Raw genomic sequence first — 19,518 nt, 5'->3', positions numbered from 1 at the left:
AAGAATAGGTACTTTCTGCTTTGAAGTTTGTAAAAATTACAAGTCAACTTTGAACTTTCAGTAGAGCATGGACATCATTTGTCAATGGATGAACTTGATTAGATTCAGAATAGGAGGAAATTATGAGGACTTAGGAAAGACTGTGTTGGGGAAGAATTTATGTTGTGACTCTACCAAATTAAGGCAATGCTGACTTTTACCTGGTTTCATTTGAAAAGGAAAACAACCAATTTACTTCACAAAGGAAAATCAATGTAAAATCTTCTTATCGATACCTGCCATACTCTGACAGAGGTTTTAATACTGCTGCAACACACTCCCACATTTGACTTAAAATGTAAGTGAGAGCATTAATGTCCAGCTTCAGAAAATTGGTGGAAATTGGGTGATCATTTCTAGATAAACACTACCCTTAGATATAGATCAATGCATTGATGCAAATGAGGAGGATTCTGTGTGCACCTTCCAAGGATCTGGATCCTTGTTGGTGTAGGGGTATAACTTGTTGGGCGGGGTGTAACAAATTCATTTCATGGGAGGCTCAGTCAATGTTGACCTCCTCTTCTCTGCATCTGCACTATTTAAAAAAAAAGAAAACAAAGAAAGTGACTTAATACAGAAAATTGTTTACACAGGGAGTAAAAAGTCAAAAGAGCATAAAAGAGACATTGAGGCTACCCAGAGATGAATAACTTAAGAAAGAAGACACCACTCCTAAGACTGGGAAAACCTGAGGGAAGAATGGAATTACCAGAACATAGGAGCTTAGAGCATGGATCTGGAGGGCTTATGCTTGGACCTATGGAGAGACACTCTGTGGAGTGGGTATCATGTATTTGACATTCAGATCTCTGAGAGGGTGAAACCACAACTGTAACTCCAACTGCGAAGGCCAAGCTACTGCTAGTCCCCTGAGGGGTTTCCTTCTAGCTGGCAGCAGGAGACCTGAAATAGTCTGGAGACTGCAGCTGGAGGCGGCTGCTCTGAATGTTGTCTATGCTATTTCCATATTGGCCCCACCATTTTTATGAGGGACACTGTCAGAAGCTAAAATGCAGGGAGGAAGTCGCTTGTTCCTTTCCTCTGACTTCCAATCGCCCTCTGGCTTCCATGGGCAAAAAATGAAAGGTAAACAAGTTGACAAAGATGTCTCGGAAATAACAGTTTCCAGCAATTCTCAACTCTGCCCAGAGTGCAGAGGGTTCATCCAGAGCCAAAATCCAATAATGGGTCCGAGATATTAGTCACAGCAGTGAGAGTAAAATAGAGAAAATTCAGAGGACCTAAGCGTCAAATTTAAAAAGGACAGAGGATATTTGTACATTTCAACATCATAATTAACAACCACACAAAATTCTATATAATCAAGCCCTCCCAAGATTATTGCCCAATCACACCAGAACAGTTTCCTCATTTTGCTAATAAAGACAATAACATTCCTTTACCAGCTCTCTACTCTTAGGACGCAGGTTAAGTTGAACTTCACAAAGAACAGGCAAGTTTAGAATAAATTGCAAGGAATAAGCCTTACAGGTAATGAAGCATATTTTTTGTTGTAATAAGAGAAAGGCATAACATGGGACCCTCTGACCATTTATTTTATTTATTTATTTTTTTTGAGACAGAGTCTTGCTCTGTTGCCCAGGCTGGAGTACAGTGGTGCGATCTTGGCTCACTACATCCTCTACCTCCTGGGTTCAAATAATTCTCATGTCTCAGCCCCCCATGTAGCTGGGACTACAGGTGTGTACCACCCCACCCAGCTAATTTTTTCTATTTTTAGTAGAGATGGGGTTTCAGTGTTGACCAGGCAGGTCTCGAACTCCTGGCCTCAAGTGATCTGCCTAACTCGGCCTCCCAAAGTGCTAGGATTACAAGCATGAGTCACCATGCCTGGACTCTCTGATCAAATTTTTAAGTGTACAGTACATTATTGCTAGCAATATGAACAATGTTGTACAAAAGATCCCTTCTAGAACTGGTTCATCTTGCATAACTGAAACTTGAAATGCATTAAACAGCAAGTCCCCATTTCCTCCTCCCCTCAGCCCCTGGAAACCACCCTTCTACTTTCTGCTTCTATGACATTGACTGCTTTAGATATACACATATAAACACAAATAAATGAAATCGTGCAGTATTTGTCCTTTTGTGACTGGATTCTTTCATTTAGCACAGTGTCCTCATGGTTCATCTGTTATCACATATAACAGGATTTCCTTTATTTTGAAGGCTCCATAATTTTATGTGTATACCAAATTTTCTTTATTCATTCATACATTGATGGACATTTACATTGCTTCCACATCATATATATATGTGTGTGTATGTATGTATCCATATATATATATATATATGTGCTTGGGTTTATTTTTGGGCTCTCTGTTCCATTGTCTATATGTCTATCTTTAAGTTAGTACCATAATGTTTTGATTACTGTAGCTTAGTGATATGTTTTAAAACCAGGCAGTGTGAGGCCTCCAGTTTTGTCCTTCTTTTCAAGATTGCTTTGGCTATTTGAATCCTTTGTGGGTGCATGCAAATTTTAGATTTGTTTTTTCTATTTCTGTAAAAATTGCCACTGAGATTTTTTGATTGATAGGGATTGCATTTTAATACTCTGAAGTTTTCCAATCAATGAATACAAATATCTTTCCATGTATTTGTGTCTTTAATTTTTTGGATCAAGGTTTTGTAATTTTCAGTGTATAAGACTTTTACCTCCTTAGTTAAGTTTATTCCTAAGTATTTTATAATTTTGATGCTATTGTAAATGGAATTGTTTTCTTAAATTCATTTTCAAATTGTTCATTGTTATTTTATAGAAATGCAATTGAATTTGCATATTAATTTTTTATCCTGCAACTTTACTGAATTTATTAATTCTAGCAGTATTTTTGTGAAGTCTTTAAGGTTTTGTACATGTAAGATCATGTCATCTATGAACAGAGGATAATTTTACTCTTTCTGATTTGGATACCTTTTACTTCTTTTTCTTTCTTGATTGATCTGGCTAGGACTTCCAGTATTACGTTAAATAGAAATGACAAATGTGGACCTTCTTCTCTTGTTCCTGATCTTAGAAGAAACACTTTTAGTTTTCTACCATTGAGTATGGTTTTAGCTGTGAGCTTTTTATATGTGACCTTTATTATGTTGAGGTTTTCATCCTATTCCTAGTTTTCTGAATGTTTTTAATTATAAAAGGCTGTTAAATTTTGTCACATGCTTTTTCTGCACCTATTGAAACTATCATGTGATGTACTTTCCTTTGACCTGTTAATGTGATGTATCACATTAACTGATTTTCTTGTGGTGAAACATCCTTGCATTCCAGGGATAAATTCCACTTTGTCATGGTGTATGACCATTTTAATGTGCTGTTGAATTAGGTTTGCTAGTATTTTATTAAGGACTTTGAATTGTATCCATCAGAGATACTAACTTGTAATTTTCTTTTTATGAAGTGTCTTTTTGTGGCTTTGGTATCAGGGTTATGCTGGACTCATAAAATGAGTTTGTAAATGTTCTTTTCTCTTAAGATTTTTGGAAGAGTTTGCAAAGATTTGATGTTAACTCCTTTTTAAATATCTGGTAGAATTCACCAGTGAAGCCATCTGGTCCTGATTTTTCTTAGTTGGGCAGCTTTGACTATGGATTCAACCTCCTTTCTAGTTATACTGCTCAGATTCACTATTTTTTCATGATTCAGTCTTGGTAGCTTGCATGTTTCTAGGAATTTATTTCTTCTATATTATCCAATTTATTGGTGTATAATTGTTCAGAATACCCTCTAATAATCAATTTTATTTCTCACTTTCATGTCTAATTTATTTGAGTCTTCTTTATTTCCTAGCATAGCTAAAGGTTTATTAATTTATTGATTTTTAAAATAACTTACTTCATTGAGTTTTTTTCTATTCTTATTCTATTCTCTATTTTGGCTATTTCTGCTGTAATTTTTATTACTTCCTTCTTTCTGATAACTAAGGGTTTAGCTTGTTCTTTTTCTAGTTTATTGGGGAGTAAAGTTAGGTTGTTTACTTTGAATCTGTAATTTTAATGTAGATGTTAACTGCTGTAAGCTACCCTCTTAGTATTGCTTTTGTTGCACTTGCTGTTATGTTGTGTTTTCTTTTTCATTTGTCTCAAGATGTCTTCTAAATTTTATTTTGTTTTCTTCCATGATGCATTCTTTCTTCAAGACTGTGTTGTTTAACTCCCATGTATTTGTGAATTTTCCAGCATTCCTTCTGCTATTAAATTCAAATTTCATTCCATTGTGGTCAGAAAAGGTTCATGGTATGATTTCAAACTTCTTAAATTTGATAAGACTTGTGACCTAACATGATATTTCCTGGAGAGTGTTACATGCATGCTTGAGAAGAATATGTATTCTGCTACTCTTGGGTAGAATATTCTGTAGATGTCTGTTAGGTCTATTTGTTTTTTAGTATTTTTCAAGCCCTCTGTTTCCTTATTGACCTTAATTCTGGATGTCAATCCATTATAGAAAATGGGTTATTAAAATATCCTACTATTATTGTGTTGTCATCTATTTTTTCTCTTCAGTTCTATCAGTGTTTGCTTCTTATATTTAGCTGTTCTGATGTTGGCTGCATATATAGCCATAACTATATATTCCTGTTGAATTGACCCTTTTGTCATTATGTAATGTCCTTCTTTGTCTCTTATTACAGCTCCTCAGTTAACATTTATTTTTTCTTATATAAATATGGATACCCCTACTCTCTTTGGTTACCATTTATGTGGAATATCTTTGCCATCCTTCAACTTTCTTTTTTTAAAATTTTTATTTTAGGTTCGGGGTAAATGTGCAGATTTGTTATACAGGTAAATTGCATGTCACATGGGTTTGGTATACAGATTATTTCATCACCCAGGTAATAAGCATAGTACCTGACAGACAGATTTTCAATCCCCTCCCACCTCTCACCCTCCACCCTCAAGTAGGCCCCTGTTGTCCTCTTCTTTGTGTCCATGTGTTTTCAATGGTTAACTCCTACTTACAAGTGAGAATATGCAGTATTTATTTTCTTTTCCTGCATTCATTCACCTAGGATAATGGCCTCTAGTTCCATTCATGTTGCTGCAAAAGATATGATCTCATTCTTTTTTATGGCTGCATAGTATTCCATGGTATATATGTACCACATTTTCTTTATACAGTGTACCATTGATGGGCATTTGGTTGATTTCATGTCTTTGCTATTGCTATTGCTATTGTGAACAGTGTTGCAAAGAACATACACATGCATGTGTTTTTATGGTAGAACGATTTGTATTCCTTTACGTATATACCCAATAATGGGATTGCTGAGTCAAATGGTAGTTTTCTTTTAAGTTCTTTGAGAAATTGCCACACTGCTTTCCACAATGACTGAACTAATTTACATTCCCACCAGAAGTGTTTAAGTATTCTATTTTCTCTCCAACCTCACCAGAATCTGTGTTTTTTGTTTGTTTGTTTTTACTTTTTAATAACAGCGATTTTGACTGGTGTGAGATGCTATCTCATTATGGTTTTGATTTGCATTATGAGTGTCTTATCATATGTTTGTTGGCCACGTGTATGTCTTCTTTTGAAAAGTGTCTGTTCACGTCTTTTGCCCACTTTTTCATGAGATGTTTGTTTTTTGCTTGTAAATTTGTTTAAGTTCCTTATAGATTTGGGATATTAGGCCTTTGTCAGATAAACAGTCTGCATATATTTTCTCCCTGCTGTAACTTGTCAGTTTACTGTGTTGATAGCTTCTTTTGCTGTGCAGAAACTCTCAACAGATGCAGAAAAGACTTTCAATAAAATTCAGCATTCCTTCAACCAAAAAACCCTTAACAAAGTAGGCATTGATGGAACACACCTCAAAATAATAAGAGCCATCTATGATAAGCCTATAGCCAACATCATCCTGAATGGGCAAAAGCTAGAAGCATTCCCCTTAGGAACCAGAACAAGACAAGGATGCCCACTCTCACCATTCCTATTCAACATTGTACTGAAATTCCTAGCCAGAGCAGTAAGGCAAGAAAAAGAAATAAAAGGCATTCAAATAGAAAGACAGTGTAAGTCCAACTATCTCTGTTTGCAGATGACATGATTCTATACCTAGAAAAACCCACAATTTCGGCCTCAAAGTTCCTAGATCTGATAAACAAATAGAGGAAATTTTCAGGATATGAAATCAATGTACAACAAAAATCAGTAGCATTTCTATACACCAACAAGCTCCAAGCTGAAAGCCAAAGCAAGAACACAGCCTTATTCACAATAGCCACAAAAAGAATAAAATACCTAGAAATACTGCTAGCCAGGCAGGTGAAAGACCTCTACAAGAATTACATAATGTTGCTCAAGGAAATAAAAAATGACACAAACAAATGGGAAATGTTCCATGCTAATGGAGAGGAAGAATCAATATTGTTAAAATGGCCATACTGCCCAAAGCAATTTATAGGTTCAATGCTATTCCAATCACACTACCCATGATATTCTTCATAAAATTAGAAAAATCTATTTTAAAATTTATATGGAATCAAAAAGAGCCCAAATAGCCAAGGCAATCACAAGCAAGATGAACAAAGCTGGAGGCATCACATTATCCAACTTCAAACTATACTACAAGTCTACAGCAAGCAGAACAGCATGGTACTAGTATAAAAGCAGACACATAGACCAGCAGAACATAATAGAAAGCCCAGTAACAATGTCACATACCTACAACAATGTGATCTCCAACAAAGTTGACAAAAACAAGCAATGAAGAAAGAACTCTGTATTCCATGAATGGTGCTGGGATAACTGGTTAGCCATATAAAGAAGATTGAAACTAGATCCCTTCCTTACACCATGTACAAAAATCAGTTCAAGATGGTTTAAAGACTTAAATGTGAAGTCTAAAACTATAAAAAAATCCTGGACAATAACCTAGGAAATTCTGGACATAGGCTCTGGCATAGATTTCATGATGCAGGCACCAAGAGCAATTGCAACAAAACAAAAATTGACAAATAGGACATCTTTTCATTTTCAACTTCTATGTGTCTTTAAGTCTAAAGTAAATCTCTTATAGGCAGTATGTAGTTAGATCTTGTTGTTGTTGTTATTTTATCCATTCAGCCACTTTATGTCATTTCATTGGAGAGTTTAATTCATTTACATTTAAAGTAATTATTGTTAGGGAAGTTCTTACTATTGTCATTTTCTTAAGTATTTTAAGCCTATCTTGTAGCTCTGTTGTTCCGCTTTTCTAATCTTGCTGTCTTCCTTCATATTTCAATGATATGAAAGGCTAGTAACATGCTTTGATTCCTTTCATTTCCTGTTGTGTATTTTCTACAGGTATGTTCTTTTTGGTTACCACAGGGCATACATAAAACATCTTATAGCTATAAAAATCTATTTTAAACTGGTAACAGTTTAACATAATTGCAGACAAAAACTCCAAACTTTTACCTTCCCACCATTTTATATCGTTGATAACAGAAATTACACCTTTTTATAGCATGTATCCATTAACATATTATTGTAGCTATAGTTACTTTTTATTCTTTTGTTTTATAATTTCTATTTTACAATTAAAAATGATTTATGTACCACCATTACAGTATTACAATATTCTGTATATTTCTATGTAGATAGATTTACCAGTAAGCTTTATACTTTCATATGTTTTCATGATGCTGTTTAGCATTCTTTTATTGCAACTTGAAGGACTCTGACATTTCTTTTAGGGCAGGTCTAATGATGATGAACTCTTTCAGGTTATGTTTACCTGGGAAAGGTTTTACCTGTCCTTTACTTTTGAAGGACACTTTGCTGGATATTATTGTATTCTAAGTTGGCAGTGTTTTTTTGTTTTAATTACAGCTCTTTGAATATATTAACCCACTCCCTTCTGGTCTATAAGTTTCTCCTGAGAAATCTGCTGATAGTCTTGTGCAGACTCTTTTGTATATGATGAGTTGCTTTTCTCCTGGTGCTTTCAAAATTCTCTTTTGTCTTTGTCTTTTGACAATTTGATTTTAATGTCTCAGTGTGGATTTCTTTGCATTCATCCTACATTAAATCTGTTGAGCTTTGTAAATATAGATATTTATTTTCCTCCTCAGAGTTTAGAATTTTTTGGTTATTATTTTTTGAAATAATTGCTTGGCCTCTTTCTCATTTTCTTCCTCCAAAACTTTCATAATGAATATATTGGCTTATAAATAGTGCCCCATAAGTCCCTTAGGGTTTCTTCACTCTTTCATTCTTTTTAAATTTTTGCTCATTTGATTGGATAATTTCAAATGACATATCTTAGCATTCACAGATTATTTTTTTTCTGCTTGATCAAGTCTGCAGTTTAACCCCTCTAGTGAATTTCTTCAGGTTATCATATCCTTCAGCTCCAAAATTTTTGCTTGTTTCTTTTTAAACATAGTTTCTATATCTTTGTTTAAAGATTTTTGTTCATGGATCATTTTCCTGAGGTCATTAAGCATCTTGATGACAGTTATTTTCAATTATTTTTCAAATATATTGCATGCTTTTTTTCTTCAGGATTGGTTTCTGAAGATGTACATTGTTCCTTTACTTTGGCCATGTTTGTTTGTTTCTTCATGTTCTTTGAAGCTTTGTGTTTATATCTATGCATTTGAAAAAACAGCCACATTTCCCAAAGACTAATGAAGACTTCTACAAAGACTAACAAGTAGTCTTCATAGACTAACACTATATAGAGAAAGACTTTTATTGGTCAGCCCAGCTAGAGAATCTGGAGACCTCTCAAACCTTTCCTGTGAATGTATTTTCTCTGGACTTGTGCATCTAAAGCCCAAATTAGAGGGATTTGCTGGTTACTTTTATTCAGGAACTCATAATCTCTTGTGCACTCTAGTGTATGTGGCTTTACAAGTTCTTAGTACTAGAAGAGGAAGCTGTCCCATGCTCTCTGGTTCCCAGTGGCCATCAAGTAGCTCCCTGTCCACACCCTTAGTCATTCTAGACCTCTTTCAGTTCCTCAAGCAGTCCTCCAGAAAGCTGAATTGTAGGATACACACTCTGCTCCTCTCCCTCTCTCCCATTCTGTGTGAGGTATGAGGTGAGACAAAAGCCAATCCCTCAAGCTGTTCTCAAAAAAGCCATGGCATTGGATGCAAATTCCATTTTTCTGTCTTTCTCCTTGAGAAGAAGACTCAGATTGAGCACCTCTCAATCATGCAAATCCATGCTAGCTGTAGGCAACTCTCTGCTTTCTGTTGTCTCTGCTACCCCCAGGCCTACAACCTGTGCTAGTTCCTACAGCACTCCAGCTGAGGAAGTAGTTAAGGGAGAAATCAGTCCCTTAGGGAGTTCTCCAAAAAGCTCTGACATTGGAGGCAAACTCCATTTTTCCTTCTACCTTCTGGGGGAGAAGTCTCAGGTTAAGAGCCTTCTCCCAATCATGCAAAGCAGTACTAACAGCTGCAGGCTGCCAGCCACTTTCTGCTATTCTCAGTTGCCTTCAGGCCTCCAACCTATGTCATGTCAGTTCTATCTGTATTCTGAATGAGAAGTTAGGTGAAACAGAAACCAGTCTCTTATGTAGGGCTCCATAAAGTCAGAATGTTGGATTCTCTTTCTTTCCCCCAAGGCAGAGTCACATGCCAGGGCTTTCTCTATATATACTGAGCTGTATGGGCTTAGGGCAAGAGCTATCACAGGTATAGTGAAATTGTTCTTACACATTTCAATTCAGCTCTTCTCAGCTTTGTGCTCACCTGAGGTATTGCAACTTCTTAACTGGATTCTGGAAACCTCATAAAACTATTTTGGTCGGTGTATCATTGTTAAACCATTGTTTAAAGAATGAGGGTGGAGACTTCCTATCATGCAGACAGCACTACTTTTTAAATAGCAGTTACTACATATATTAGCATAAACTTTCGCCCAATATGTCAAGATGTTAGTTTTCTTTATATACTTAGAATATTAAATCTCTAAAGCTATGTTCCTGTGTTAGACTTCTCTCTTCCCACTATGTGCTTATCGCTGTACCAGGCAATAGGCACAAAGAGGTTTGCAATAAGATGTCATTGTCTATAAGAGATAACTTTTGAGGAGAAGCAGTATATGAAAAGGGTAAGAGTGTAAGCTTTTGCATCAGAAAAACCTGGGTTTAAAGTATGCCTCTTATAGCTTCTAGACTGTAGATAAAATATATAATCTCTCTAATGCAGTTTTGTCATTAGAAAAATGGAGTGATACTATCTAACTACTACTGTTACAATAAGGACTAAATAAGGTAATATATGTCAAGTTCTTAGCCAAGTGTCTGGCACACATACAGTTAAATGCTTAATATTCAAAATGTGTTGAATATTGTTTTCATTGTTTTGCCAGATTTAGTAATAAAAAATGAAATGGCCCTACAAAATAGAGAAAGCTTCTACAACAGCATCAATAAACTCTCATTTCACACTTGCTCTACTGTTACTTTGTTTTATCTTATTGCTTTCTATTTGTTTTCATCACCTGCATTGTGTTCTTTTGAAAATGCACAGGATCTAAACAAATAAAGTCAAGAAAAAATACAAAAGCTGTTTTGAAAGAATTAGTAAATTTTGACAGCAAGCATATTAATGTTGTAAGATTTGGCATATCTTGGGATTCTGAGATAATTACTAGTGAAAGAAACGAATAGAAAACTTAATATTTTTAGTTTCATTTCTCTGTTGGATAACATTTTTATCGTATTTTTTAAAAATCAGTGATATTTCTGAAAAGTGAGCAATATATGAAATGACAAATTTATTTAAAAACTCGTATAGCTAAGAAATCTAATCAATGTATGCAATTTTTCTAGTAAAATGATAATTACATATATACAGTTATGTTTATTATTCATTCTTCTAATCTATATTTTGTGCATGTATTGTTAATGCTCCATTATTTTAATATGCAAAATGCCATAAAATAGCACTGGTGGGGACCTTAGATAGCATGTCTCATAGTCTCAATTTGTAGAAAAGAAAACTGGGAAATAAACTAGCTGAGACCTACAAAGATCAGACTGGAAATTAGAAGCAAATCTGGGGCTATCATCTTTTCTAGTTTATGCTGTCTTCATTTTTCACATGATTTATTCACAGCCACAGTCTAAAAGATAAATGTTGGCATTCAATTAAACGAGTACTTTTGACCTCCCAATTTGTCTATCAGTCTTGCATAATGAAAAAGAAGGTTGGTAAAAAGTTATCGATTGTCACTTGAGTCTATTTGTTGGCAAGTAAGGAGTCATCAAATACTCCTTATCAAAAAAATAACCTGCCTACATTTTATACTTTCTGAAATTCTACTAATTAAATAATTATTTATTTGATTTACATGAGTAAATGTTTCAAAGATCTATTCAGATGCAAGAACTAATGAAAGTAGAGGAGAAAAAGCTATAAATTCAGGGGTTGACTCATTTACATTGAAAGGCAAAAGAGAAAAAATTAGATCTATCAACTGTATGGTCACTCCTGGTGTGCTTGTCTATCTCTCCTATTGGATAAAGTACATTTTTAGAACAATGATCAAACTTTATTCATCACTATACCATTCACACCTTCTACTGACTGGCACTAAGTAAGAGATTAATTGTTATACAAATTTTTAAATTTGTATTTATTAGGCACCTATTACGTGCAATTCACAGTGCTGTGCTGTGTATTTTTCAGTATGCTATCTTTACCAAATTTAACAATACTTTGAGGTAGCTATTATTTTCTCCCATTTTACAGAAAAGAAACCTGAGGTAGAGAGATGACAGACAACTTGCCTAAGGTCACACACTTAACAAATGTAGTGCTGGAACTTTAACTCTAGTCCTTGTTTCAAGAGGCACTTCTTTTCCTACACCAAAAAAGCCACGGAGCTCACAGAATTATGGATTATCAGGACTTGAAGATGTCTTTAAACTTATCTAGATACTCAAAACTGGTTATATTAGGGATTAAAATCACTTTGCTATGCTTCATGGCTTCTTGTTTATTCCCAACAGTAGTGTAAATGAGCTGGTCACATTGATTCCATTCTCACTATTTATTAAAAGCATGGATAATGAGTTAAGAATAACTTTGTGGAAGAGAAGAATATTAATAATATTTTATAATATGTTAATAATAAATAATAATGAATTAATAATTAATGAAATAATAACCAGGCCTCCATCCTGGTTTGCAGATGTCTGTCTTCTCATTGTACTTTACATGGCAGAGAGGAAGGAAGTTCTCAAGTCTCTTTTTATATGGCACTAATTGCATTCAAGAGGGATCCACCCTCATGACCTAATTACTTCACCATTTATTGCGTAATTACTATGTGTGAGAAATATGAATTAATTCATTCTTTACCATTGCAAACCTATGAGATAGAAATCATTACTCTAATTTTTACATACAAAGAACTCAAGCTTAAAGACATTACAGGACTTTTCTAAACTCCCACGTGTATAGTACAGAAACACAGTGGGCCTCTTGGGCTGCACCTAATAAATTATGCTGATAATGTTACTCATAGTGAGGGAGGAACTGGAGATTGGGTTCAACCATATGGGCAATTAATCCATCAATTATGCCTACCTAAAGAAGCCCCAGTAAAAACTCTGAACATGGGAGTTCAAGTGAGCTCCTGGGATGGCAATACTCTGTAGATAGTGTTGCACATCAATACCAGGAGGTATTCTTTGTCATTAGGACAATAAGAGCTTCACATTTGGAATCCTCTTGGATTCCACCCTACATGTCTCTTTCATTAGCTGATTCTATCCTTTCCCTGTAGTAAATATTGTGAGTGCAGTAGCTTTCAATAAGTCCTGTGAATCTTTTGAGTGAATTAGCAAACCTGAGGGTGATTTTAGGAAACCTTGAACTTAGCTCTCGAAGACCCCACCCACCTCCTAATACCATCACATTGGGGGTTAGGATTTCAACCTATTAAACTGGGGAGTGGGGCATAAACTTCAAGTCCATAACAGCTTGCTAAGTAGTTCTACCAGATGGCAGTGGCAGCCTGGAAAGGTATCGCCACCTACTGGCATGCACTTGCACTATGGCTGCAACTGCTGTTTGTTGGATTTGGCAGGCATTACTATAAATCCCCACCCTAGATTCAGAACCTGAAAGCTGAGTTTTCCTGCAGTCCCAGTGTAAGCTGAGTCAATTGCCTAGATTCTGAACAATGTTCCCAGGAGTATCCATCTATATTGACCAGCTAAGGCTTACAATGTCTCCTCCAAAAGGAATGTGGTAAGACTCCCCTACAAGTGATATGAAATGGGCTTTACCAATGAACAAGGCATTACTGACAAGTGGTGGGGTAACTAAGTTATTATTTTCCTTGTACATTTCAGTCTGCTCCATTGAGTAGAGGGAGGATGCTGTTTAGAGATTCTCATGTGTTGTGAGGCACACATGGAGCCAATGTAAACTCTTGTGTTGTTGCTTGCCTTGCTGCTGTCACAATTTGTCTCCTGATATAGCGGGGTGTAAGGGGTCACACCCATGTAAACCAGTGGCATGATGCTTATAGAAAAAGGAACGAAGGAAGGAACACTTTATCCCTGGCCCACCTAATACCCCTGAGAAGGTCGTGCAATTGATTCAATAATGTAAAACACTCAGATTGTGCACACATGTCTTATTGGGACCTGCTGCTTACCAGCATGCCAAGGGCCTTATGTTCAAAATACAGAGCCTCAAAAATATTTATAAGGCATTACTACTCTCTTGGAAGTAAATCCAAATCCTTCAGAGGTCAATTGGTACACTCTAGAGAAGGAAGCAACCATGTACGAACATGGTCATCTGGGACCACCAGGAATTTATCAGGTAAACAACCAAAGGGTAAAAACAGTCATGAACAGACAGAAAACTAAAAAAAAAAAAAAAAAGAAAAAAACCCAAATCCCAAAACACCTGTCAAATGCAGCTGTACACTATCCTGTTGACTGTAGGTCTCGTCAGTATTATTCTGATTTCACTGGTCTGCAATCCACAAGCTCAAATCATCTAAGTAAGCCATTATTTCAACTAAACATGGAAAATGGTGAAGCCCACATGCCATTGAATTTAGCTAATACAAGCCCTATAACCCAAAGTCTCTACCAGCTTGTCCTTTACCAACCAAACCAACAATAAATGGCCAAAAATACAAGGCACAGCACTTTGGGAGTCTGCATTGCACAGATCATCTGAGGTCAGAAGTTCAAGACCAGCCTGGCCAACATGGTGAAACCCCATGTCTTCTAAAGAAAAAAATACAAAATTAGCTGGGTGTGGTGGTGCATGCATATAATCCCAGCTACTTGAGAGACTGAGGCAGGAGAATTGCTTGAATCCTGGAGGCAGAGGTTACAGTGAACTGAGATCGTGCCATTGCACTCCAGCCTGGGTGACAAGAATGAAACTCCGTCTCAAAAAAAAAAAAAAAAAAGAGGGCCAGGCATGGTGGCTCATGCCTGTAATCTCAGCACTTTGGGAGGCCAAGGTGGGTGGATCACCTGAGGTCAGGAGTTTGAGACCAACCTGGCCAACATGACGAAACACCGTCTGTACTAAAAAATACAAAAATTAGCTGGGCACGGTGGCAGGCACCTGTAATCCCAGCTACTCAGGGGGCTGAAGCAGGAGAATCACTTGAACCCGGGAGGTGGAGGTTGCAGTGAGCTGAGATTGCGCCACTGCACTCCAGCCTAGGAGACAGTGCAAGACTGCATCTCAAAATAAATACACAAATTAATTAATTAATTAATTAATTAAATAAAAAGAAAACCAAAAAATACAAGACATGCCTACAGGCTAATGCTGGCACTCCAAACTCAGGCACAGATATTTTGTTTGACATATAACCTGGCATCATATTAATAACAACCAAATTAGGAAATCTGAATCAAAACCAAATTCCAACAAAACTCCTCTCATTACCTATCTAATAGAAACCTTGGACTATTAGAAAGTTTTAGACATGGCCATCCTTAATGGGGGGCTTAAGTGGTGTCAGCTGGGTCTGGCATATTTGTCCATTACAACAGCATCATGATGCCAATATCACCTTTGCTAGCTGTGAACCCAAAATCCCTTTGACTTGAAAGATATTTGCAAGCCAGGCTTCCAGGCCTAACATTGCCTCCAAATGACACAAATGGCTCCGTGTTACTATAATACCATACAGCCACAAAAGTAAGACCCACATTAATGTGAGTGGGTCCTCAGTCCCACATCCTGGATCCAGCATAACCCTGATACCAAGCTAGTTAACCCGTTCATTTAATGAACTAAATCTAGGATTTGGCAATGCAGATTTTAAGAGCTCCGTGGTAGATAATAAAAATGGCCGCATTCTTTCCATAACTCCATGCGTGTTCCACATGCCCCTTTGCAATGTACTATTGCAGTTTCTTCCATTGAGAGGTAGGTTTGATCTTTTAACTTGCTTTAGCGATTGAGATGTTGTTAAACAAAAATGATGAAAGTAGAGGTTTTGAAAGTGTTTGCAGTCTGGTTCTTGCCCTTATTTACTGGTGTTTGGAAACAGCAAACAGCCATATAAGAAGCTCCAGCTTGCCTACTTAGGCAAGAGAGACCACATGAAGCAGACATAAGCCACCGTAGACTAATTAGTCTGTCAAATACCAGGCAAGAGGATGAGTCCATCCTAGATCATCTACCACCAGCTGATTTGACTCAGTCCAGAAGAACTCCCTAGCCAACCCACAAAATCTTAACAGATAATAAATATTTGTAGCTTTAAATCTCTAATCTTTGTTTAAATTTGCAAAAGCTAATGAATACAACCTCCATATGAATTAAGCAGATCTTCAAACTAGTGATTCTGCTTTCCATCACATATTTTAATATTTTGCAGACACATTCTGGAAAGTTTTAATGAATTTTATCATTAAGAATATTATGTGTTTAATGAGCTTTCCTTTTCTTTTTGAGACAGGGTCTTGCTCTGTTGTTCAGGCTGTAACACAGTGGTGCAATCCTAGCTCACCACAGCCTTAACCTCCTGGGTTCAAGTGATCCTTCTCCATCAGCCTCTTGAGTAGCTGGAGCTACAGGTGTGCACCATCAAGCCCAGTTAATTTTTAATTTTTTTTGTAGAGACAAGGTCTCATTATGTTGCCCAGGTTGGCTTGAACTCCTGAGCTCAAGTGATCTTCCCTCCTTGACCTCTCAAAGTGCTGGTTTACAAGCATGAGCCACTATGCCCTGCCTGAGTTTTATTCTTCATACTGATTAATATAAGGAAAATTTATGTGAGTCAGATTAAGTAACCCAATGATGTAGAAAAAAACAGAACAAAGGATTTTGTTGTATGTCTTACATATTAGATTAGTTTCTGAAAGTAAGAATCTGGGCCTTCAGTGACATTCCTTAAAATATATTCCACAGAATAATAATTCAAAGGAATGTTAATATATTTTGCTTAAATAATTTGTTACATGGCCATACAGATTGGAGAAAACAATGAACTAAAATAACCTCTTTATTTCAGAATTTATTGGAGGTTTTAATATGCTCTTATGCATCAGTAACTTCTGAGACAGAAATGTATTACGAATTATCTCTAAAATAAGCTTAACTATCTGTCTTGGACATCTGTGGACAGCCATCAACCAATTTTAGTAACCACATCCTGGTATTTACCTGGGAAAACACTACCATTTCCACTCTTCATTTATGTGATTTTGATGATGTCCATTCTACTAGGAACCCCAACTTAATACCAGTCTGCTTATGAAATGCTTCTGGCCATAGTAATTGATTTGGACATGAACATGTAAACCAATCAGAGATAATATGACACAAAAATATATCACATAATATGATGCAAACATATTTTTATTGAGACTTATGAAAGAGTTTGTGACTGTTGTGAGCAAAGCTGAGAGGATATGAGGACTCAATTGCTGCCTCCATGACCTTTACTGCTTGGAGCCCAAGGTAAATCATAATGATATAATCTGAGTCAATAGTCCTAAAACCAGTCACCTCGCCAACCTGCACCAACATATTGGCTTCTTCAGCTAATAAATTTTATTTTTGTTTAATTAATTTAAATAATTTTAATTTATTTAAAATTTAATTATTTTAATTAATTAAAAAATTACTTTAAATAATTTTTGGTCATTTAACATTGAAAAAGTCATAACCAATAGATCATAAGCCCTGTTTTTTTCAGTAATTTTGAGAACTAATATTTCACAAAACACTTCTTTGGAGAAATCTAGACATAGTTAGTGGAGTAGTCAAATACACAGACTTTACTACCTGGATTAAAATTCTAATTTTATCACAAATTAGCTGTCTGTGTTTCAGATTGTTTATAAAGTAGGCATCATAATATAGCTTGCCTGATAATGATTTTGTGAGGATGTGGAGTTAGTACTTGTAAAACATTCAGAAAAGTGTTTAACACATAATAAGTATTCAAAAAGTTTAGATAGAGAATAGATTGAATATCAACTTTCAAAATCAAGGACTTTAGTTACCAAAACTGTACCAATATTCCATTACCAGTTGTAGAACAAGTGCACTATACTAACATAAGATGTTACTAAGACAGACTGGGAAGGAGGGGTAAAGGGAGTTTATGGGAACTCTCTGTACGTCCTACTCGATTTTTCTGTAAACCTGACACTGCTCTAAACATAGTCTTTTTTTTTTAAAGTTATTCTAAACACCTGAATTAGTCCTGAATTGGGAAAAAGAAAGTAACCATGAAATAGCTAAGTTGCTATTTCTTGTTAAGAATATTATACATAACCAGTATCTATTTATAATAAATTGTGTCTCCTCAGCCTCTTAAATATCTGAGAAAATCTTGTTGCTGTAATGATCAGAGTCTGAATGAAAATAAAATAAACTTTAAGCCATAAAAGGAAAGTTTAGGTAGAGGGTAAATTGAATAGCAAATTTTAGAATCATAGATCTATAGAATTTTCAAGAGGTGAAAAGACCTTGGTGATTTTCTAATTCAACATTCCTCATATCACTGTTGAAGAAACTTAGAATCATGAAGGCAAGTGATTTGCTCAAGGTCAAGTAGCCAGTAAGTGGATTAGGAAATAATTTTCTTTGTTATCATACATAGTGCTGTAACAGAGTTCAAGGTTTCAAAAGTAAGGAATGATTATTGTTGAGAATCCTTGAGGGTTTAGTTTTCAGTTTCCATCTGAATAAGAACACCTACCTTGTGAAAAATGGCCACCTCTACTTGAGAATAAGAATGTGCCATGGTCAAATAGCCAAGAATTATGTCCACAATATTTGTATTCAGGTAGCCAATATTTTTATGTTAATGGTATAATGGGTACTTAAGTGTTTGGAATATTCCTAATGAATACATTATATTGAAAAATAGGCTTTTACTTTCAATTCCAGGTTTTAATTTTTTTGTTTGTTTCCTTTTAGTGATTTGCATTTTTAAATTAGCATTAGGTCAATTTATATAAAGAATACAATGTTTTGTTTACTTTTCCAATAAATTGAAAATAATAGAATATATTTATTTCAATGCATCTGAAAGGTGGTCTCGAATTATTAACCCAACAACCACAGTGAAGAATTTTCATCCATTAGAAAGTATTGATTTATGATAAATCTGCCAATTAAAAGAGAAGTGAGCAGGTGTCTGTCACCTTAGTAGAGATAAAGGAAAGCAAATCATTTTTTTATGTATCATATAAAAGACTGTCTTTCTCACTCTTCTTGCTTTTCAGATAGAGGTTTTGCTTAATATTTTTCTATGGCCACTGAGTCAAAAATACTTTCTGTCATTCCCGATTGCTTGAAAGGTACCCACAGAGAATAAAGACTCCCTTGGCCGTTTGGGAGTATATTATCTCAAGTGGTTAGCTCATTTCCAAATACAGCATTACCTTTACTCACTCAAAACCACTTGGGTCGTGACACAGATAAAAAAATCTAAAGTTGAGAAGTAAAAGTAAAAGCAACTTAGAACTCTTATAATAGCAGAGTGCAGACCAAGAACAAGTATTTATCAATTTACTTTTAAAAATTTTGGAAGACTCTGGCTCCAGACTGTTAACATGTTAATGGGCAAGATGATCTTATGAAAGATCTTAGGTGTTACACAAATTAATAAATCTTGAAGAAAATTAATCAGAATAATATGCTCTAATTAGTCTGATGTTTAATCAAATTTTTTAAAAAAGTAAAAGAGTTAGTTATAGCTGTTCTGACCTAAGGGTGGATTTCACTTTGACATACTGTTTGCATATGTTTTACTATTTCTTCGGGACATTTTGGAATTGGGAATCTGCCATGATTAATCGGATTAATGGCAATTTAAATACAAAATGCATGTGGAAGTATAAAAATAATATTTTTAAACTAAAATAAAACCTATCAACATGATTTATGAATTCCAATTTTTAGTTATACTGTATGACTTTACTTATATAGGTTTAATATAAGAATCCAGATTTCTGTTAATTGCCAGAAAGAAACTTAATAGATTAA

Source organism: Pongo pygmaeus, chromosome 1 (assembly GCF_028885625.2).
Source record: "Pongo pygmaeus isolate AG05252 chromosome 1, NHGRI_mPonPyg2-v2.0_pri, whole genome shotgun sequence".
Taxonomy (NCBI): Eukaryota; Metazoa; Chordata; class Mammalia; order Primates; family Hominidae; genus Pongo; species Pongo pygmaeus.
Note: the sequence above shows the minus strand (reverse complement) of the source record.